At 42.8% G+C, this 15,102-nt stretch overlaps 1 long non-coding RNA gene across 1 annotated transcript; it reads left to right on the top strand.

The window, feature by feature from the left end:
- Positions 1-9,340: 9,340 nt before the first annotated feature.
- LOC122923858 lies at positions 9,341-14,375 on the top strand. Its single transcript, XR_006387335.1, has 3 exons — positions 9,341-9,475; positions 12,805-12,849; positions 14,271-14,375. It is a non-coding gene; the product is annotated as an uncharacterized LOC122923858 (long non-coding RNA).
- Positions 14,376-15,102: the final 727 nt, after the last annotated feature.

Raw genomic sequence — 15,102 nt, 5'->3', positions numbered from 1 at the left:
GCAGCAGTAGATATAGTGTTTTTATGTCTGTCACGCCTGCAATTTTTCAACAGTGGATCTCAACTGCGGAATTATTAGGATCAATCAGATATGAATCTCAGGCGTCACTCACAACCTCAACGGTGAGTTTGAGATTCTACCATCACGTGATCAGGGGAAAACAACTCTGGTCGACGCAGTACTATTGCTTCATAGACTGCGGGTAGGTGTTAGCATACAAGAATGTGGTAGCTGCCGCGGGGTTAACAGAGGCCACTCAACAAGAGACCTACACAGTTATCTCAGCCTGTATGTAAGTAAGGAGAGGTGCTCTCTCACAGAGAGGGTACTTGCGATTGGCAGCGGCTATGCGATGGTGGAGACTCCCTTGGAGACTGTAGTTTCAGGGCAGAGCGGATCCGTCTTCCTGATGGTAGTGAGGAGATGAGAAGGGTCCGGTTCCTAAGCGGATCCGTCTTCCAGATGGCGGCGGGGTTACTGGCGCGGGTCCGGTTGCGGTGCGGATCCGTCTCCCAGATGACAGCGGGGTAGCTGGAGCGGGTCCGGTTGCGGTGCGGATCCGTCTCCCAGATGACAGTGAGGGAGACGTGCAAGGTTCGGTCTCTTGATGTCCCATACACAGGTGGTGAGGCAGCAGGCGTACCGACTACAATCACAGCACGCCATGCCGCCTCACCAGCCCCTTTAAATAGAACCAGGAAGTGCCATAGGACCTTCTGATTGGCCCGGATGACTTCCGCGTTCCACCGTGGAACGCAGCCGCCGCGTCACAACCTGGAGCCCGCGCGTCTTCCACATTCCACGGTGGAACGCAAGGACCGCGGCAGATGAAGAAAAGGCCGTCGCGTCGGCGGCATTACAGTATCCCCCCCTCAAAGGAACGTCTCCGGAGTTCTCCCTGGGAGTAGGCCGATCAGGATACCTACGATGGAACAAACGGGTCAATCTAGGAGCATGTACGTTCCGCGAGTCTTCCCAAGAATCATCCGCAGGAGTATAACCCTTCCATCGTATGAGATACTGTATAGATGATCCCCTTTTACGGGAGTCGAGTATCTTGTCGACTTCGTACTCAACCTCACCCTGGACCTGAATTGGGGGGCCAGGGGGGAAGGCTCTAAGGGGGAGTTGGTTAGGTTTGTACGGTTTAAGCAGGGAGACATGGAAGGAGGGATGGATTTTCCAGTGGGGAGGAAGAGTTAGGCGAACCGCATTTTGGTTGAGGACTTTCTCGATGGGAAATGGCCCGATGTACTGACGACCGAGTTTCCTAGCGGGCACGTTAAGGCGGAGATTTCTCGTAGACAACCACACCATGTCTCCCACACAGTATGCGGGGGGATTAGAGTGTCGAGTGTCATAATGTCTTTTTTGTCGCTCCTTTGCGGTCTTTAGGTTACCTTGTATTGTAAGGGAAGTCTCTCTTAGACATTCGAGATAGTCCTGAACTGCAGGAATGTTCCCGGGTAAGTAATCAGGGGGCAGGTTGGTGGGGTGGAAACCGTAGTTTGCATAGAAAGGAGAGTATTGAGTGGAGGAGTTCATTGAATTGTTGTATGCAAACTCGGCCAGAGGCAGTAGATCGAACCAGTCATCTTGGAGATGGCTGCAATAGCATCAAATGTATTGTTCTAGACACTGGTTTACTCGCTCTGTTTGGCCGTTAGTTTGTGGGTGGTATGCGGTCGACATTCTGTGATCAATTTGGAGGGCTGTGCAAAGTGCCTTCCAAAATTTTGATATGAACTGACTGCCCCTGTCGGAAATAATTACGGAGGGTAAACCGTGCAATCGAAGGACTTGGCTGAGGAAAGTTTGGGCGGTTTCTTTTGATGATGGTAATTTTTTTAAGTGGGGAGAAGTGAGCCATTTTGGTTAGTAGGTCGACAGTAACCATGATGGTGTTGCAACTCTCTGAGCGAGGGAGGTCGACTATAAAATCGACAGAGACCATCTGCCAAGGTCTGGTGGGTGTTTCCAGTGACATCAGTAACCCATAGGGAGGCTTTCTGTCGGTTTTGGTAGAGGCACAGACATCACAGGTGGAGACATATTCGTGGATGGATTTGGTCATGTCTGGCCACCAGAATTTTCTGCGTACAAGCTCCAAGGTTTTGGTGATGCCTGGGTGGCCCGCTAGGGGTGTGTCATGCATGAGTCGAATGACAGATGGTTGCATTCTAGGGGGGATGTAAAGTTTGTCGTTTTTGAAAAGGAAACCATCGGTTGTTGTCAACCCCGGAGGAGCAGGAGGATCCCCTTCAGAGGGAGTATGTTTCAAGAGCTCCTTGAATCCCGTGGTGAGACCCACGAACCGGTTTGCCGGAAGTAGTAGGGCAGGAGGTTCTGCGTCAGTACTCTCCTCGTATAACCTGGAGAGGGAGTCAGCCTTTGTGTTTTTGGAACCTGGTCTGTAAGATATATGGAAGTCAAAACGATCAAAAAAAAGGCTCCACCGTACTTGCCTTGCCGACATGGTTTTACAAGTTTTGAGGAACTGTAAATTGCGGTGGTCAGTGTAGATCATGATGGGATGTTTGGCTCCTTCCAAAAGATGTCTCCAGTTGCCCAGAGCATCCTTAATAGCTAACAGCTCTTTTTCCCCAATGGGGTAATTCTTTTCAGCAGTATTAAGAGTTCGGGAGTAGTATGCAACTGGGTGCAAGGGATCAGAAAGGGATGGTTGTTGCGATAGAACTGCTCCAATGGCGAGGTGGGAAGCATCAACCTCTAGAACAAAATGGAAATCGGGGTTGGGCAATTGGAGTATGGGAGCTGAGGTAAACCTCTGTTTGAGTATTTCGAACGCCTTTTGGGCGTCGGAGGACCATGTATAGGGTATTGTAGTACTAGTTAGTCTTGTCAAGGGTTTTACTATCTCTGAGAAATTTTTTATGAATTTCCGGTAATAGTTGGAAAAGCCTAGAAATCGTTGGAGTGCTTTGCGTGTGTGGGGCACAGGCCAGGCCTGGATGCATTCCACTTTGGACTGATCCATTTGAATCCCCTGGGGGGAGATGTGATATCCCAGGAAGGAAATGGAAGGCTGTTCGAAGATACATTTCTCTAATTTAGCGAAAAGGGAGTGGACCCGAAGACGGGACAGCACCCATCTTAGGTGCCTCCTGTGGTCGGTAGGACTGTCCGAGTACACCAGAATGTCATCCAAATAGATTACCACGCAGACGTCCAGCAGATCTCGAAAGATGTCGTTAACGAAATGCTGGAACGTTGCCGGGGCATTGCACAACCCGAAAGGCATTACAATGTACTCGAACAGTCCGTATCTGGTTCTGAATGCCGTCTTCCACTCATCTCCTTCCCGGATCCTGATCAAGTTATATGCGCTTCTGAGGTCAAGTTTGGTGAAAATACGGGATGATTGTAACCTCTCGATCAGTTCGGGGATGAGTGGAAGAGGGTAGCGGTTTTTTATGGTAATTTTGTTGAGACCTCTGTAATCAATTATTGGCCTTAATCCGCCATCTTTGTTTTTCACAAAGAACATCCCTGCACTAGCAGGTGAGGTTGAGGGCCTTATGAAACCCTTTTTTAAGTTCTCGTCTAAGTAGGCCTTCAGGTGGACTAATTCTGGTTGGGAAAGCGGATAAATGCGGCCCGTAGGAAGAGGACTGCCTGGAATGAGGTCAATAGGGCAGTCATAGGGTCTATGTGGGGGAAGTGTGGCTGCACCCGATTGGCTGAAAACGTCTTCAAATTCAGCGAGATGGGAGCGATCTGCATGAGTGCAGTGTTTGGATAACAAGTGGAGGTACAGTAGTGGGAATCCAACTGTACCTCCCCTTTAGGCCAGAGGAGAGAAGGTTGGTGAAGTCTGATCCAGGGAAGCCCCAATACTACAGGGAACATGGGAGAGGAAATGACATCAAACATAAGGTGTTCGATGTGACCCTCTCCACAGGCCACGAGTAATGGTTGGGTGTGGTGAGAGATTGGTCCTGAAGGGGATGTGGACCCATCTAAAAAAGTAATTGAGACCGGTTTCGGCTTCAAGGTGTGGGGTATTTTATTGGATTTAACCAGATGTGAATCTATAAAGTTGCCACAGGCTCCGGTGTCTATCATGACATTGACGATAATCCTCTCGGTATCCCACTGTAAGCTGAGAGAAATGTATATGTAAGAATTGCGGTGGCAGAGACTATGTGTCAGTTTACAGATATGTATCTCCCTACCTTCTGTCTTCTTTTTAACCGCCGGGCAGTCGTCTACTACGTGGTCAGGGGAGGCACAGTAGAGACATAGGTTCAGCGTGCGTCTCCTGGCCTTTTCAGCCTGCGTGAGGGGTCCTCGCAAGGTTCCTAGCTCCATTGGCTCCTCTTTAGGGGTAGATCTGGCTCCTCTTACAGCTGGTGTGGGGGTAAAGACTCTCTCTGCTCTCCGTTCACGGAGGCGGCGGTCAATTGTAACAGAGCGTTGGATAAGGTCGTCTGAGGTGGGAGGTAACTCATCTCGGGCAATCTCATCTTTCAAGGCCTCCGAAAGGCCGAGGCGGAATTGGTTACGAAAGCTGAGATTATTCCACTCCGTCTCCCTGGCCCACCGTTTAAACTCGGCTATATAATCTTCGACTGGTCGGCGGCCTTGTTTAAGTGCTCTGATGGCAGTCTCTGCGGTCAATTGTTTACTGGAGTCATCATAGAGGAGTGCCATGGCCTCCATGAATCTGGGGAAGGAATCTAGGACCTCATCCTCTTCATCAAAGTAGGTCTCGGCCCAGGCTCGGGGTTCCCCTTTAAGGTAGGAAATGAGTGTGAGAACCCTTATACGGTCATTGTAATAAGTGCGTGGCCGCAGATCAAACATGAGTCTGCACGAACTTATGAACTGACGGAATAGTTTCCTATCCCCGGAGAAGGGTTCGGGGGCACAGACCTTGGGTTCAGGTCCCTCTCTGGGAGGTGCAGCACCTGCGTTTTGGTTAACCAAAGTACGCAATCTTTGGTTCTCCAGCTGTAGGTCCTGCACAGAGGCAGACAGGGTCTCGACTCTCTGGGACAAAGAAACCATATGTCTAGCGAGTTCCGCTGGATCCATCTTAACTGGGTGCTGTGATACTGTCACGCCTGCAATTTTTCAACAGTGGATCTCAACTGGGGAATTATTAGGATCAATCAGATATGAATCTCAGGCGTCACTCACAACCTCAACGGTGAGTTTGAGATTCTACCATCACGTGATCAGGGGAAAACAACTCTGGTCGACGCAGTACTATTGCTTCATAGACTGCGGGTAGGTGTTAGCATACAAGAATGTGGTAGCTGCCGCGGGGTTAACAGAGGCCACTCAACAAGAGACCTACACAGTTATCTCAGCCTGTATGTAAGTAAGGAGAGGTGCTCTCTCACAGAGAGGGTACTTGCGATTGGCAGCGGCTATGCGATGGTGGAGACTCCCTTGGAGACTGTAGTTTCAGGGCAGAGCGGATCCGTCTTCCTGATGGTAGTGAGGAGATGAGAAGGGTCCGGTTCCTAAGCGGATCCGTCTTCCAGATGGCGGCGGGGTTACTGGCGCGGGTCCGGTTGCGGTGCGGATCCGTCTCCCAGATGACAGCGGGGTAGCTGGAGCGGGTCCGGTTGCGGTGCGGATCCGTCTCCCAGATGACAGTGAGGGAGACGTGCAAGGTTCGGTCTCTTGATGTCCCATACACAGGTGGTGAGGCAGCAGGCGTACCGACTACAATCACAGCACGCCATGCCGCCTCACCAGCCCCTTTAAATAGTACCAGGAAGTGCCATAGGACCTTCTGATTGGCCCGGATGACTTCCGCATTCCACCGTGGAATGCAGCCGCCGCGTCACAACCTGGAGCCCGCGCGTCTTCCGCGTTCCACGGTGGAACGCAAGGACCGCGGCAGATGAAGAAAAGGCCGTCGCGTCGGCGGCATTACAATGTCCCTAGATGACTCAGATATATAAGGAGTCTAGACAGGCGGCAGCATCAAATAGAGGATATTTGAAAATGGTATTTAATGAGGCCCACATATAGCTAGGCTCAAATCATCAGGACATGTAGCAGTAGCAGCAGCAGCAGTAGATAGAGAGTTTTTAATCCCATAGATGACTCATATATATCATGATTCTGGACAGACGGCAGCATCAAACAGAGGATATTTAAAAATGGTATTGAATGAGGCCCACATATAGCTAGGCTCAAATCAGCAGGACATGTAGCAGCAGCAGCAGTAGATAGAGTGTTTTTAGGCCCCTAGATGACTTGGATATATCAGGAGTCTGGACAGGAGACAGCATCCAACAGAGGATATCTGAAAATGGTATTGAATGAGTCCCACATATAGCTAGGCTCAAATTAGCAGGACATGTAGCAGCAGCAGCATTAGATAGTGTGTTTTTATGCCCCTAGATGACTCAGATATATCAGGAGTCTGGACAGGCGGCAGCATCGAACAGAGGATATTTAAAAATGGTATTGAATGAGGCACATATATAGCTAGGCTCAAATCAGCAGGACATGTGGCAGCAGCAGCAGTAGATAGAGTGTTTTTATGCCCCTAGATGACTCAGATATATTAGGAGTCTGGATAGGCGGCAGCATCGAACAGAGGATATTTAAAAAATGGTATTAAATTAGGCACACATATAGCTAGGCGCAAATCAGCAGGACATGTAGCAGCAGCATTAGATAGAGTGTTTTTAGGCCCCTAGATGACTCAGATATATCAGGAGTCTGGACAGGAGACAGCATCGAATAGAAGATATTTGAAAATGGTATTGAATGAGGCCCACATATAACTAGGCTCAAATCAGCAAGACATGTAGAAGCAGCAGCAGCAGTCGATAGAGTATTTTTAGGCCCCTAGATGACTCATATACAGACGTGGACAAAATTGTTGGTACCCTTTGGTCAATGAAAGAAAAAGTCACAATGGTCACAGAAATAACTTTAATCTGACAAAAGTAATAATAAATTAAAATTCTATAAATGTTAACCAATGAAAGTCAGACATTGTTTTTCAACCATGCTTCAACAGAATTATGTAAAAAAATAAACTCATGAAACAGGCATGGACAAAAATGATGGTACCCCTAACTTAATATTTTGTTGCGCAACCTTTTGAGGCAATCACTGCAATCAAACGCTTCCTGTAACTGTCAATGAGACATCTGCACCTCTCAGCAGGTATTTTGGCCCACTCCTCATGAGCAAACTGCTCCAGTTGTGTCCGGTTTGAAGGGTGCCTTTTCCAGACTGCATGTTTCAGCTCCTTCCAAAGATGCTCAATAGGATTGAGGTCAGGGCTCATAGAAGGCCACTTTAGAATAGTCCAATTTTTTCCTCTTAGCCATTCTTGGGTGTTTTTAGCGGTGTGTTTTGGGTCATTGTCCTGTTGCAAGACCCATGACCTGCGACTGAGACCAAGCTTTCTGACACTGGCTAGTACATTTCTCTCTAGAATTCCTTGATAGTCTTGAGATTTCATTGTACCCTGCACAGATTCAAGACACCCTGTGCCAGACGCAGCAAAGCAGCCCCAGAACATAACAGAGCCTCCTCCATGTTTCACAGTAGGGACAGTGTTCTTTTCTTGATATGCTTCATTTTTTCGTCTGTGAACATACAGCTGATGTGCCTTGGCAAAAACTTCGATTTTTGTCTCATCTGTCCACAGGACATTCTCCCAGAAGCTTTGTGGCTTGTCAACATGTAGTTTGGCATATTCCAGTCTTGCTTTTTTATGATTCGTTTTCAACAATGGTGTCCTCCTTGGTCGTCTCCCATGTAGTCCACTTTGGCTCAAACAACGACGGATGGTGCGATCTGACACTGATGTTCCTTGAGCATGAAGTTCACCTTGAATCTCTTTAGAAGTCTTTCTAGGCTCTTTTGTTACCATTCGGATTATCCGTCTCTTAGATTTGTCATCAATTTTCCTCCTGCGGCCACGTCCAGGGAGGTTGGCTACAGTCCCATGGATCTTAAACTTATGAATAATATGTGCAACTGTACTCACAGGAACATCTAGTTGCTTGGAGATGGTCTTATAGCCTTTACCTTTAACATGCTTGTCTATAATTTTCTTTCTGATCTCTTGAGACAGCTCTTTCCTTTGCTTCCTCTGGTCCATGTCGAGTGTGGTACACACCATATCACCAAACAACACAGTGATTACCTGGAGCCATATATATAGGCCCAATGGCTGATTACAAGGTTGTAGACACCTGTGATGCTAATTAGTGGACACACCTTGAATTAACATGTCCCTTTGGTCACATTATGTTCTGTGTTTTCTAGGGGTACCATCATTTTTGTCCATGCCTGTTTCATGAGTTTATTTTTTTACATAATTCTGTTGAAGCATGGTTGAAAAACAATGTCTGACTTTCATTGGTTAACATTTATAGAATTTTAATTTATTATTACTTTTGTCAGATTAAAGTTATTTCTGTGACCATTGTGACTTTTTCTTTCATTGACCAAAGGGTACCAACAATTTTGTCCACGTCTGTATATCATGATTCTGGACAGGCGGCAGCATCGAACAGATGATATTTTAAAATGGTATTGAATGAGGCCCATATATAGCTAGGCTCAAATCAGCAGGACATGTAGCAGCAGCAGCAGTAGATAGAGTGTTTTTATTCCCCTAGATGACTCATGCCCCTAGATGACTATATGTATTAGGCCCACATATAGCTAGGCTCAAATCAGCAAGACATGTAGCAGCAGTAGCAGCAGCAGCAGTAGATAGAGTGTTTTTAGGCCCCTAGATGATTCGGATATACCAGGAGTCTGGACATGAGACAGCATCGAACAGAGGATATTTGAAAATGGTACAGTATGAGGTCCACATATAGCTATGCTCAAATCAGCAAGACATGTAACAGCAGCAGCAGCAGCAGTAGATAGAGTGGTTTTAGGCCCCTAGATGACTTGGATATATCAGGAGTCTGGACAGGAGACAGCATCAAACAGAGGATATTTGAAAATGGTATTGAATGAGGCCCCACATATAGCTAGGCTCAAATCAGCAGGACATGTAGCAGCAGCAGCAGCAGCAGCAGTAGGTATGATGTCATAGGCAACCATTACTTTAGAAAAAAGACAATCACACGTAATCCAAGTAAATCAATTGAAATTTATTTAAATTTATGGTACTTAAATGGCCGCGATGCTTATTACGTTTACCAATAAATTATTGATGTATAACCAACAGAAAACCAATTAATCATCAACCAATCAAATTAATCAAAATAATAATTAACCGTCAGTCCACTCAGAGAGTGACTTAACCCCCGTCAATAAGCAAGCGACTAATCAAATAAAATTAGGGAGGGAGGGTGGGTGTCTGTTGGAAAAACTTACGTGAATGTGCCAGTAATGAGGGTTTCTTCTTTTATAGGCTCAGAAAGACCGTTGAGAAGCCGTCCAATCAGCTGTCAAGAAGACCCCGAGATCAACAGACCCAGGGATTAATCCAAACTCATATAAACAGGTAAGAAATAATAAGTTTAAAGCCATCACTTGTAGGTTGCCATGACATCATGGCTCCCCACAAGTTATGCACAGTGGTTCGCTCCATGATGTCATAGGCAACCATTACTTTAGAAAAAAGACAATCACACGTAATCCAAGTAAATCAATTGAAATTTATTTAAATTTATGGTACTTAAATGGCCGCGATGCTTATTACGTTTACCAATAAATTATTGATGTATAACCAACAGAAAACCAATTAATCATCAACCAATCAAATTAATCAAAATAATAATTAACCGTCAGTCCACTCAGAGAGTGACTTAACCCCCAAAGCGCCAAATCGGAAACGAAGTGGCCAACAAAGCATCGCAATCAATTAAGTAGCATATTTCTCAATCATATTTTGAAGGTCAGAAATGAATATATCACAACCAATTTCTGAAAGTTGATCCGAACCAGGACAATACATTCCTTTTAAAAAACCTTCAAGCTCTACATGTCTGTAAGAGAATTGACCAATACTTTGCATAAACTTCTCCATTTTATTATTGACTCTTTTTCTTATTTTGTCCAAAAATGACAATTCAGGACTGGACCAAGAGAATTTAGGAATAATATCCGAGAGTATTAGAACAGAATTTAGTAAAATTTGTCTTATCTTGCAAATCAATTCCTGAAGTTCGTAGATCAACAAATGAGTTTTTATCTTACCTATGTCAAAAGACCCAACATGTAAAATTACTAATTCAGGAATGTAACCTTTCGAGAACAAATAGTCAACTTCAAAAAGAACATTTGAGATCCGGAGGTTAGGAAATGCTTTCCACTGGATACAAAATTCCTCCGAAAAACCTAAATTTTTTGTGGATTTTCTGATATTGGAACGGTCCATTACACATCTAATTAATTCGTCACCAATTATCCAAATATTCCGTTTGGTTCCTGCAATTAATGAACAAGTAGATTAGGTCTAATATAACGCTTGTAACAGTTGGAATTCCATCTTCCAATGCGTTTTATAATGGAAAAATCTAAACCTATTTTTGCCGCAAATGTTGCTGCACCTATTCGAAAAGAATGCGCTGAAATTTTTTGATTAGAATGACCTAAATTTTGTAAACATTTATGTAAAACAAAGTTAAATTGGTATTTCGTTAAATATGAGCCATCCACATGAGTGAATAAAGCTGAAAAAGAATTCTCTCTCATACTTAACCACTTTGACATAAGTTCATATGGGCATATACCTTTATAAGAGAATTTATTAAGAGTAAGCCAAATACCTTTTCCCATTTGATCGGTCTTAGATTTTTTTTTTTTTTTTTTTTTTTTTTTTTTTTTCAGAAATGACCAGAGGAGGATCAGAATACTTATTTTCTGCTGCAATCTCTCCAATTCGAAGGGCGGCAAAAAAAGTTAAAGAAAAAGCTGCAGAAAACAAACACTCTTCGTAAGCCGAAGAACAAACTTTAGATAATAGATTTAAAATTCCAGCCAATTGGGGAACGGACAATGGATTGGTTTTATCCCTCGGAATCGAAGATTTTTTGATACCTTTAATTAATTGCTTAATTTTGAAATTATTTAATATTGAATTATGACCATTCAATTTAAAAAAAGAAAGAAATAGCAGATAATCTTTTTGAGATAGATTCAGCTGCTAAACCCTTTTTCCATAAATAAATTATGAAAGCGTTGAAATTCTCCAGATTAAATTCCGTGGCTGATAATCGACCCAATCCGCAAAACTCCTTCCAATCGAACCATGCAGCAGAATAGGCTGCCCATGTATTTTTAGCTAACGAATACATTAATAATTCGTTATTTATTCTTCTGTAAGACTCCATAACTGATCTGGACAAGGTATACCTTTCAAAGATGCTTGGGGTGCCATTGTGAAAATTTTCGAAAGCTGCTGACAAGATAAAGCATCAGCAATAATGTTACTTTTACCTGGAATAAATTTTGCTTTTAACCAAATGTTATATTAAAGACAATGTAAAACCAATTTACGTAATAAAGAAGATACAAGAGGAGACTTGGATGACAAACAATTTATGGCAAAAACCACACCCATGTTGTCTGAACATAATAAAATGCGCCTGTTTTTAAAATCCTCTTGACAGATTAATAAAGAAACCAAAACAGGGAAGAGTTCAAGAAAAACTAAATTTTTTGAATAATATTTGTTTTCTAGCCAAGATTGAGGCCATTTTTCAGCAGACCAGTTATTGTTGAAGAATGCTTCATAACCAATGGCACCCGAAGCATCAGTGTAAAAAGATAGAGAGTCGGAGTCTATAAATTCTTCCTGCCAAATTGTATGTCCATTGAAATCTTTCATAAAATGTAACCATATGTTAATATCACTTTTTAATTCCCTTGTTAATCTAATGTGAGAATAATGAGAGGACTTACCTGCTGTTGCTGCGTAAAGTCTTTTAGAAAATACCCTACCCATGGGAATAACTCTAGTGATAAAATTTAGGGATCCAAGTAATGACTGTAATTGTTTCAGAGTAGTTTTTTCCTTGCTTACCATAGAAGATAATAGATGAGTGGTTTCAGAAATTTTAACCATAGGAATACTGAATTCCATAGTATCCGTATTGATGCAAATACCAAAAAAAAATTTCAAGGTAGTAGTAGGAAGAACTTTTTTTTTTTTTTTTTTTTTTTTTTTTTTTTTTTTTAGTTTTTTTCCACAGCCAACGGTATGTTAAAATAATCAGCTACTGCTATAAATTTATTAAGAAGATTCAAACATTCTGGAGTATCCATACGACCTATGAATAAAAAATCATCTAGGTAATGTAAGATAAATCCAGAATATGAATGAATTTTTACTAACCAATGTAAAAAAGTGGAAAAAGCTTCGAAATAGAAGCATGAAAGAGTAAAACCCATGGGTAAGGCCATGTCATAAAATAACTTATCCAAAATTTTAAACCCAAGAGAATTATAACCTGTAGGATGTATTGGTAATAATCTGAATGCAGATTTTATATCTGCTTTAGCTAAAAGAGAGTGTCTACCAGCTTTCTGAAGAAAATCCAGAGCTTGATCAAAGGAAGAATATTTTACACTAGCTTTATTCTTATCAATTTCATCGTTTAGGGAAGAAAATTTTGGAAAAGATAAATTATGAATGAGACGATAAGAATTGCACTCTTTCTTAGGGACAATAGCTAAAGGAGAAACACGAAAATTAATAAAGGGAGGAGAATCAAAAGGACCAGCTATTCTACCTGCGGACATCTCCGACAAATTTTTAATTTTTTTTTTTTTTTTTTTTTTTTTTTTTAATTTTTTTTTTTTTAACAATGTCTAAATTTTTCTTAACAGAATATGCGTTTTCCGCAATAACACAACCCGGACCTTCAAATTGAGGTACGTAAAAACCTTCAGAAAAACTTTTAAGCAGTAAATTAGCCATCTGTGTGTTTGGATAAAGTTTTACCCACTGCAGTAATCTTCGCAAATACAGAGGTGTCACCTGGCTTATTTGCATGAAAGTCTCTGATGGAATTTGGGAAATGAATTCCTTGCTTCTTAAAACATTTGATAACTGGGTGAGGGCCTGAACAGAAGGAACATTCGTGGCGATATCTGCAGTTGGATTGCCATCTGCAGAAAGCCTCGTTAAAGGCGAAACAAATACCTTTTTTGAGATTACTGGGACTTGATTGTTGACGAAAAAGATAATTTTTATTAGGGAGCATAAGGCTCAACCAAAGTCCTACGTCTTTGTTACCCCAGTTTAAATTCGGATAGACTGCAATCTTTTGACGAAAAGATTCGTCACAAGAGCACCAGCCCATACCTCCAAAGTTCCTATATGCCTCTAATATGGAATCTATGTGATAAAAGAGACCGGTACATAAAGATGGGTGTTTTTCCCCTAAAACTACGGAATAGATACAAAAAGCCTGAATCCAAATAAGAAAAAATTTTTGTACCGGTTTCTTTTTCTCATCAGAATCAGATTTTTTATCCTTATTAACTACTGATTGTCTAATTCCAGAACTATTTTCTAGTTCCGGAACAAAGAGATCGGAAGATTTTTTAATAGAATTAGAAATAGAAACATTTGGATTACAATCCATTACATTGGAGGCAATATTGGATGGGTTAGAAGTGACAGGCTCAGACCAAACATTGCCTGATGTAACGGATTGATTGTTAAGAAATTGCATAAATTCATTGAATAATTGCAACTTAAAAGATGAGTTAATTATAGTATTAGAATTATCTTGGGCAGAAGTGCCCTGCAATTTGCAGTCACTTAGATAGATGTCAGTATTTTTCTCACCACTTAAATGCTGCTCCAGTTGACAGTTGGGCTGCATAACCGAAGCTGACTGAGAAGTGACAGTTGCTGAAGAAGTGCGTCTATGGTGAGAGGCACCTTTACTGGATGATGGCTGCTGTGCGGATCTCTTTTTTGAAGAAGGAGGCGCATATTGGGATGGAGAATATGCCCTCTTTTCCTTGCGGTTGCGTTTCTTTGCTGGCGAAATAACCTCCGGTTCACTGCGCATGCGCGCGCCAGGACGGAGGTTAAATTGATTAGATTAGGGCTCGCGCTGCTGACTGGGCAGACGAAATCAGTATCAGGAGTAGCAGGGATAATTTCTTCCTGTCCGGACGGTAAGCGCAGACATTGCTGTAACCATTCTTCACCTCCGTTGCCTTCAGCCTTCAAAATGAGTTGTTTAAGTAATTCCTCCATGGATAGAAACAGAGCAGGTGTTTGTCTGTTGGAAAAACTTACGTGAATGTGCCAGTAATGAGGGTTTCTTCTTTTATAGGCTCAGAAAGACCGTTGAGAAGCCGTCCAATCAGCTGTCAAGAAGACCCCGAGATCAACAGACCCAGGGATTAATCCAAACTCATATAAACAGGTAAGAAATAATAAGTTTAAAGCCATCACTTGTAGGTTGCCATGACATCATGGCTCCCCACAAGTTATGCACAGTGGTTCGCTCCAGAGTGTTTTTAGGCCCCTAGATTACTCAGATATATCTGGAGTCTGGACAGGAGAAAGCATCCAACAGAGGATATTTGAAAATGGTATAGTATGAGGCCCACATATAGCTAGGCTCAAATCAGCAGGACATGTAGCAGCAGCAGCAGTAGATAGAGTGTTTTTATGCCCCTAGATGACTCAGATATATCAGGAGTCTGGATAGGCGGCAGCATTGAACAGAGGATATTTAAAAAATTGTATTAAATTAGGCACACATATAGCTAGGCGCAAATCAGCAGGACATGTAGCAGCAGCAGTAGATAGAGTGTTTTTAGGCCCCTTGATGACTCAGATATATCAAGAGTCTGGACAGGAGACCGCATCGAACAGAGGATATTTGAAAATGGTATTGAATGAGACCCACATATAACTAGGCTCAAATCAGCAAGACTTGTAGCAGCAGCAGCAGTAGTAGATAGAGTGTTTTTAGGCCCCTAGATGACTCATATATATCATGATTCTGGACAGGCGGCAGCATCGAACAGAGGATATTTAAAAATGGTATTGAATGAGGCCCATAAATAGCTAGGCTCAAATCAGCAGGACATGTGGCAGCAGCAGCAGTAGATAGAGTGTTTTTATGCCCCTAGATGACTCAGATATATTAGGAGTCT

The sequence above is a fragment of the Bufo gargarizans genome, unplaced genomic scaffold (genome assembly GCF_014858855.1).
Source record: "Bufo gargarizans isolate SCDJY-AF-19 unplaced genomic scaffold, ASM1485885v1 original_scaffold_2007_pilon, whole genome shotgun sequence".
Taxonomy (NCBI): Eukaryota; Metazoa; Chordata; class Amphibia; order Anura; family Bufonidae; genus Bufo; species Bufo gargarizans.
Note: the sequence above shows the minus strand (reverse complement) of the source record. Positions and strands in the feature narration are given on the sequence as shown.